Source organism: Diabrotica virgifera, chromosome 7, assembly GCF_917563875.1.
Source record: "Diabrotica virgifera virgifera chromosome 7, PGI_DIABVI_V3a".
NCBI classification, from domain to species: Eukaryota; Metazoa; Arthropoda; class Insecta; order Coleoptera; family Chrysomelidae; genus Diabrotica; species Diabrotica virgifera.
In genome coordinates, this window is record NC_065449.1 from 200,219,129 (window position 1) to 200,227,848 (window position 8,720).

Here is an 8,720-nt window from a genome sequence, read left to right on the forward strand (position 1 = left end):
CTAATTTTTTTTATATCAAATACAGGGTGAGTCAAAACGCAAGTACATTATTTTCTCAGTAATGTTAAATGGAACACCCTGTATTTTATATCATTATTGAAAAGTAACATTAACGTACTTTAATTTTTATATAACATTCCCTATGCCCAAATTTATTAGTTTTCGAGATATTTTCATTTTTCAGAGCAAATTATTTTAGGTGTTTAAATTTATCTAAATTTTAAGTAAGCCATGACTGAATTGACAATTGAAGATTACCGATTATCAATCCGGTAATCAATGTGACACTGTAGCAAATAAAGAAATAAAAATAATTTATTAGTAATACATTTTACAAATAAAAACACAACCACTACATGCAACATTTTTGAAACAAGTAAAAACTATCTTTTTATGAAAATGCAACAAATAAACAAAGAAAATTAGTAATAAATTTTACAACAAAACACACAAACACAAAATACAATATTTTGTGAAGGCAATTAAACACTACTTTTGTATGTAAATGTAACAATGTAACAAATAAAGAACGAAACATAATTTATCAGTAATACATTTTGCAAAAAAAACATGTTTGAAAAAATTATAAGCTACCTTTAATAAAATATTTTTAATATTTAATTACATAAGGTGTTCAAAATTATCTCCTAACACATTTATGTACGCCTAAAAACGATCATTGAATGAGCTACTTAATCTACGGAGCATTTGTAAATTAACACATCGAAATACACTTGTATTCTATTTTTCATCTCATCCCTTGTTGTTGGAGGTATTTTATAAACTTCATTATTAACGTAACCCCAAAAAAATCATCAGTCCAGTTTATTAAATTGTGGTGATTTGTGTAGCCACGCTACTGGTCCATTGAAAAATGAAAATATCTCGAAAACTAATAAATTTAGACATAGGGAATGTTATCTAAAAATTAAAGTACGGTAATGGTACTTTTCAATAGTGATATAAAATACAGGGTGTTCCATTTAAAATTACTGAGAAAATAGTGTACTTGCGTTTTGACTCAACCTGTATTTGATATAAAGAAAATGAGCAATATCGACCATTCTTGAAAATTTTGACAATACGTTAAAAATATGGCATTCATAAACCATTGTTGTTTTGCTTATTTTTATTTATACAGGGAGTTGAACTTGTTACGATTTTCATATAAAATTGGTTATAACTTTGTAAATACCCTGTATAACATAACAAACCTTTATATTTTTGTGATGGAGAAGTTAACAGGATTTCGAATTTAAAATAAAATATAGGGTGTTCCATTTAAAAAAACAAAAGTTTGGTCTGCCACTGTGTTATCGAACACCCTGTAACATTCTAACTATTTTTGAAATGTGAAGCTCCAATGTGGCTAAAATTTTTGTTATTAAATTTTATTGCTATCTATTACTATGGCGGAGCTATTGAGCTTTACCCTACTAATCAATCACCCTGTATAATAAAGTCCTTATTTTTTTATTCTCGTTAATCATCCTAAACCTTAAACCTTGTGAAACGCTATGTAAAATATTATTTGTTCGAACGTTTTCTAAATTTTCCAATTGTTTATTCGAGACATGCCTATTCATATTCGAACACAATAAATAAGAACTAGATTGCCTAGTCTCTTTTGAAATACCTCACATAAACTATTTCCAAATTGAAAATACAAAAGATCTTACATCTGTCCCAACAAAGAGTATTGTCGTAAAAGGAATAAAATATTACCAACAATACCAAGAAAAATTTGTCGCATCCTCGTACACGTTTGCACTAACAACACAACATACGCCAGTACACCGAAAGATAAATGTGCCCTGAGTGATGTATGTTGTGATGTTGAAAAATTAGAAGTGATTTCCTAATATGACGTATATAGAACGCGATATACACGTCACTGCAAACTAAATTTATAGCGTAAAACTTTATCCGTCGAATGTTTGTGTCGTAGGACAAATTTTTATAGAAACATTTTGTCATTATTTTTCTAATATTTATTACCTCGTGGAATATAAATTGTACAGCAGATCGAAATATTCATACAAGACAAATTACTGAAAATATATTTTTTATAGGTATAATCTTGATATGCAGCAACATTATTTATTTACGGTTTTAGTTTAAATTTATGTTATAGTTATTTTCCTAACAAGTGCAGAAAGTCATTATTTTCCGCACGCGTCTGCAGTTTGCCGAACGACGCGAAGCGGGAGTTCGGCAAGCAGTCGAGTGCGGAAAAGAGACTTTCTGCAAGAGTTAGGAACAATATTTTTTCTAAGAGTCTTTAAAAAATTTCCAAATCTTAATCAATTAATTTAATTAATATGAAAATACATACACAAATTAATTCTTTGACAAGGTTATCAAAACCAAATTTTCAATATAATTAGTTAGCATGACGACGATCTTGGTTTCCATGACGATGATTCAAAACGACTGTTATTGTCTACCGATTTGACTTTCGAATATTATGTCAAAATAATTTTATTTCATCGAATTGTCGCGTTAATTTCATTAAAACAGGAACACAATAAGATATATTTGAAATAAATTAGTAAATAATACATAAATATTAGTTTATTGCATGTATTATAATTACTTTAAGGCCATATTAACATATCTAAATTAACACGCGTGCGGAAAAGTAAAAACCGCGTGCGGAAAAGTAACACGCGTGCGGAAAAGTGAAACTTTCTAAACTAAAATGTGTGCGCGAAAGTAGACATTTTTGCACGCTCGTAGAAATAGCTATTTGTATAACAAGGGAGGAAAGTGCTACTTTTCCTCCCGAGAATGAAGGTTACTGCCCTATACAATATAACTGTCAACTGTCAAATATAAGTCAAATTATTAATGTAAACATTGTTAGATCAGAATAACAATTTTCTTTTTTTACCATTCTGCAAAATACAGAATGTTTTTAAATAAACGTTAAAATGTATAGATATAACTTACGTAATAGAAAATAGATATTGTACAGGGCGCCAATAAGTTATATTTCATGACTGAAATACCATATGACGTCACTTTTACTTTTCCTCCCTAAGGAGAAATAGTATATTACATACCTAGCGGGAAAGTACTCTATTTCAGCCGAGTGGCAAGGTAGTTTGCCTCCGTGCTTCTCACCTCGGTAAACTACAGACGCGAGGCTAGAATGAATTCCCGCGAGGTTTGTATATTATTTTACTCACAATCGGTTAGTAGTTTATGGATTTCCAACACTCACAATCTACCAATAATAATTTCGTTTTAAATATCTGTATCCATTTTCATTATGTGATAAGATGAATTATTTTAAGTAACCTGTGAGATCGTTGCTAGGTAACAAAACAAGTTTGTTGAATCTGCACGACGCCATTAATTACACGGTCTTACTTTAACCGTTAACAGTAATCATAATTCCAATGTAACTATTAATATTTATAATTCCAAGTAGTTTTCTTTTTGCTATTGTTGTTGTTTCTTAATTAAATAAATGTTGAGTGGATTCTATTCTTTCTAAACCATCTTTTAATCAAAAAAGACATTGACATTTTTGCAGGTATAAAAGTGACAGATGCTAGCCGGGAAAGTACTTTCCCGGCTAGCTGGGAAAGTAAAGTAAGTAATAAGTCGCTTCCTGACTACTTCAAAGGTTAGAAATCCACAAATTACTAACCGATTGCGAGTAACAATATTTTCCTCCCTAGGGAGCAAAAGTACAACTTTGCTCCCTACAATCAGGTCCGGAAAAGTATACTTTCAGTAGAGGTAGGTGGAAAAAGTATATTACGTATTATGAAGCTATTTCCTTTTTGGGATATCCCACAGGGGATTTTTTGTAATATTTGGTTTACATTTAATTATTGTATAATTTTAGTAAATAGACTCAGCAATAAAGCACTAAAATCGGCCTTACCTCCGAAAAAGAAGGACAAGACAGATCTTAATAATTCTTTTTGCATTCGATTCGTGAATTCACCAGGAAACTTTGTGAACTGGAGCCATGATATAATATTGAAAAACTGCGATCTTAAAGCGATCTCCGGAATAACTGTTGCCCAGGGTACCTACTTCTTATGGAGTTTTTGCCAAATTCATTAAAAATTTGCCAAAATTAATTACTCGGGAGGGTTTTTGGGTCGCTGACGACGAATATGACATCGGAAGTGATCTACGGAGTACCTGGTACCCAGGGTACCTACTGTTTACCTAGTTTTCTGGAGTTTTCGGCAAATTCATTAAGCAATTAATCAAACATCATTAGTCAAACAATTAGTTACGAGATAACCAGTAGGTACCCTAGGTACCAGGTACACCGGAGATCGCTTCCGATGTCATATTCGTCGTTAGCGACCCCAAAAACACCCGAGTTATTATTTTTGACTAATTTTTTAATAAAAACTTTACAAGACGAGGTAAACAGTAGGTACCCTGTGCACCAGGTACTCCGGAAATTACTTCCGATGTCATATTCGTTGTTAGCGGCTGGAAAAAAACCCCCCGAGTAATGATTTTTGCCTTATTTTTTAATGAATTTTAATGACAAGGTAAACAGTGGGTACCCTTGGCAACAGATACTCCGGAGATCACTTTTGATGTCATATTCGTTTTCAGCGACCCCAAAAACTCCCAAGTAACAAAATTGAAATCATTTCCGCCGATAATTGACGAGTTCTGAATTTTTTTTATTGTCTGCTTATGATGCATTTTAAGAATGCATTTTTTATGCAGTTTTTAAATACTATATCATGGCTCCGGTTCACAAAGTTTCCTGACGCATTCACGAATCGAATGCAAAAAGAATTATTAAGAGTCGTCTTGTCCGCCTTGTCCTTTTTTTTCGAAGGTTCAGTGCTTTATTGCTTCGACTAAAAGTAAAGTGTTGAAGCTTAAAAGAGGAAAAACCTCGCAATTTTTACAGAATGGATAGATTTACTTCAAAATTTAAAAAAGTAGTGAATGGTCAAAGAATCAAAATCTATATGATGCCAAAAGGCGCTTTTACCATGTGGGTGGTTGCCACCCCATCTCGAAGGTGGAATTTTTTTTATTATATTTTGACCGCAAAAGTTGGTAAAAACATTCATTATGAGCAGACAACGTTCTATACATTTTTTTGATAAAATTAACAGTTTTCGATTTATTCGATATCGAAAGTGTTGGTTTTATATTAAAAAAATCAATGTTTTTAATCAGTTTTCTGCTAATAACTCAAAAAGTTTTCGTTTTATAAAAACAACTTTACTTAACAAAAATATACCCTTTGAAAAAATAAACAAAACTGTTTTAATTCATTTTCTTTAAGACCAATAGTAATCGAGATATACTTTATTTTATGTTAGCTCTTCTTCGTCAAATGCTAAATATTGTAGTTTCAAAGTCAAAAGACGGGAAAACTATGCATTTTCGAGGTAAACTTGTTTAAACTAACTTAAAGTATTTAAAAATATTTATCTCCAGAAATAACAGAAAAGTCTCTAGTTCAAAAATTAAGTGACATAATGAAAATACTGTCAGTCCCTATTTTTTTTCAGCAAAAACTGATCGAAAACAACCCCCTAATCACCACTCTAATTAAAATTAGTCATTGACCCGATTTGGTCTTTTTTATTTATGTGTTATTAATAGGTTTTAGAAGTTTAATCGGCTTAGAATGATTAGTTTAAAAAAATGCCGTTTAAAGCGAATAAAGAGTTTTTGTAGTTTGGTAAAAAATGCTCTTTCCTTCAGAATAGAAAGATTAGCTCAAGAAATTGGCTCGCAAAATTTTTTCTACGGCAAAAATTGAGTGACCTATTGACAATTAAAACTTGTAATAACATGCAAAAACCAACTTTACCAACCCTTTCAATGTGACTTCTTTTTGTGACTGAGGATTTTACGAGGATTTCATATTCATAGCCTTATCGATCTTTTAAAAACCCACAAAATTATTTATTACCAAACTTTCTAAGATAAAAAATAAAAAAGTTACTGTTCAAAAATCAATATATTTTTTTGAAAAAAAAAGGAGAAATCCAATTGGAAGCATAATAATGTAAGTTAGCGGCATTTTTAGTCATTGCCCTTATTTAGTGTTCATTATTGATGTAATATTAATAGATTCTAGAAGTTTGACGGGCTTAGAATAATTAGTTTTAAAAAAACTGGAGTTTAAAGTGAATAACGAATTTTTGTAATTTGGTAGAAAATGTCATTCTCTTCAGAATAAAAAGATTAGCATCAGAGATACGAAAAAATGGTTAAATATGAAATTGTAGGTTATTTAATTCCCAAGAACTTGGTTTGAAAAAATATTTTTCTACGGCAAAAATTTTGTGAATCGTAAATGAGTAGGTATACCGTCGAAAAACATTGATTTTTTATATATAAAATTAACACTTTCGATAGCGAATAAATCGAAAACTACTAATTTTATCAAGAAAATGTATAGAACATTTTTTACTTAGAATTAATATTTTTATCAACTTTTGCGGTCAAAATATAATAAAAAATTTTCACCCCCGTAATGGGATGGCAACCACCCCCATGGTAAAAGCGCCTTTCGGCATCATATAGCTTTTGATCCTTAGATTATCCACTACTTCTCAAATTTTCAAGCAAATCGATCCATTCTGTAAAAATGGTAAGGTGACAAGCTTCGGTTCCTGGACTAATAAGGTCAGCAGAAATTATGTGTTTAGTATTTAAAGGCAACCTCTGATATCACGATATAATTCTGGTAAGTAGAAGAGTTAAGACACACTCTCTTGTTTACGCTGTAGAACTAACCAAGGGTTACGGTTGAAATGTCTTGTTATTAAATAACGAAAAAGTATAATCTTTATTTTTGGAACTGCAACATGGAAAATCAGTTGAGGTAGCCGGGTGAGGTCTCAATACCACATGGCGATCCTGCCTTAAGAATAAAAATCTATTGATCCGCAGAAAAAGACATTACATTATAAGGATCACCGCCCATTATTATACCTATTTGGGATGACATACCAAAATTGGAGAAATAAAACTTTACAATTGGATATATGAAAGGAGCTGAAAACTTTAGAGCAGATACCTTATCACGGATTGAATTCACATCAGAAAAGTTAAAGCAACTAAATAAAGACAAATAAAGAAGTACATTGGTGTCAACGAGTGCACAAATTAACAATCACTAACAGATACACAATTTGAAAGCCTAAATTATTGATCAACGGGACATTGTAGAACTATTAAAATTACCCAAATATCCAGTAGAAGTGAGACTAATAAATAATAGGGAATACGAAAAATAAAAGATTCTGATGAACTACTTACAGAGAATAGCGTATTGTATAATAAAGAGTACGAGTAGAGTTGTTAAAAAAATCTCACAAGAGGTTCCAAGATCAAAATCTATAAATTCATCATCAGACCTGTACCTACATATGGATGCGAAACGTGGACCATGACCAAAGCAAACGAAGAAAAGCTCAGACGTTTTGAACGAAAAATACTTAGACAAATTTTCGGACCTCACCACGACATTAACACAAACCAGTATAGGATCGGAACCAATATCGAACTAAAAGCACTTTACAATGACACCGATATTGTCCAAGAAATTAAATCACAGCGATTAAGATTGGCAGGCCACGTGCACAGACTTCATAACGAGAGACTTGTATGGGAGGAGACTCCTACAGGCAAAAGACCACTTGGACGTCCCAGAATGCGATGGAGAGATAACATCCAAGCAGATCACCGGAAAATGAACATTTGACCCTAGGTTGATGGAAGACCGAACAAATTGGAAAAAAGTTGTACAGTCAGCAAGGACCCACCCAGGGTTGTAACGCTACGTGATGATGATGATGATGATAACAAAGAGGAAGCTACTAATTATTTGATTCGATATTTTCCATCAACGTCTGTATTACGAGCGGCGTTGGGAGACTCGGAATATCTGACGTCATCCTGAGCACAATGCAAAAAGTTTCAAGTCTCTAGGTATATTTAACCCTTATCCGGGCAACACATTTTACTTACGTAACTGGGCAAGTCGGGTCCGTTGGGCCCACCACTGTTCTTGAATATACTATTCATATTTACCCATATGTTTCTAATATACTTTTTTGATTTTTTTCATAGAGCTAAATTTAAATTGTCTAGATTAAAAAAGGTGCTACTATAGTATGCGGTCTACCTCGAGGGTGCGATCTACTTGAAGGGTTTGCACAAAATAAAGAAATGCAAGAAAACTTTTGTAGAAAAAATATTTATTCACAACTAATAAACCTTTGGAGTAATAAACAACGGAACAAGTTGCTCATCTACCGTTATGTTTTCTACTGGTAAATAATATTTTTGAAAGTTTTGGTTGACTTGATTCCACACATCGCGTATTGCTGCTACTTTGTCGTTTCTTCTTCGTTCAGACCTCGTGTCCTTATCGTCAAATCGAACAAATCTTAACATATTTTTGAATCGTTTTAACCCCATGGTAGCTTTAAATATAGTAGGTCCATAAAACTATCTACATATAAAACTATCTATCTATCCATAAAACTATATCTACATTATGGATGTTGGCACTCAGGTGCCCTGCAGTTAGTAGTACCTAGTCCAATAAAGGCATACATAGCTCTCTAGAGTCGCAATATTTCTAGTTCTCTATCCCCAAGCCTTTTTCGGCTTATTTATTTGTACACTTTACTATTTCGTTCACAATTTCTTCGTCCACAAACAAAAAAAAGGAATCAACAGGATCATCTACACCT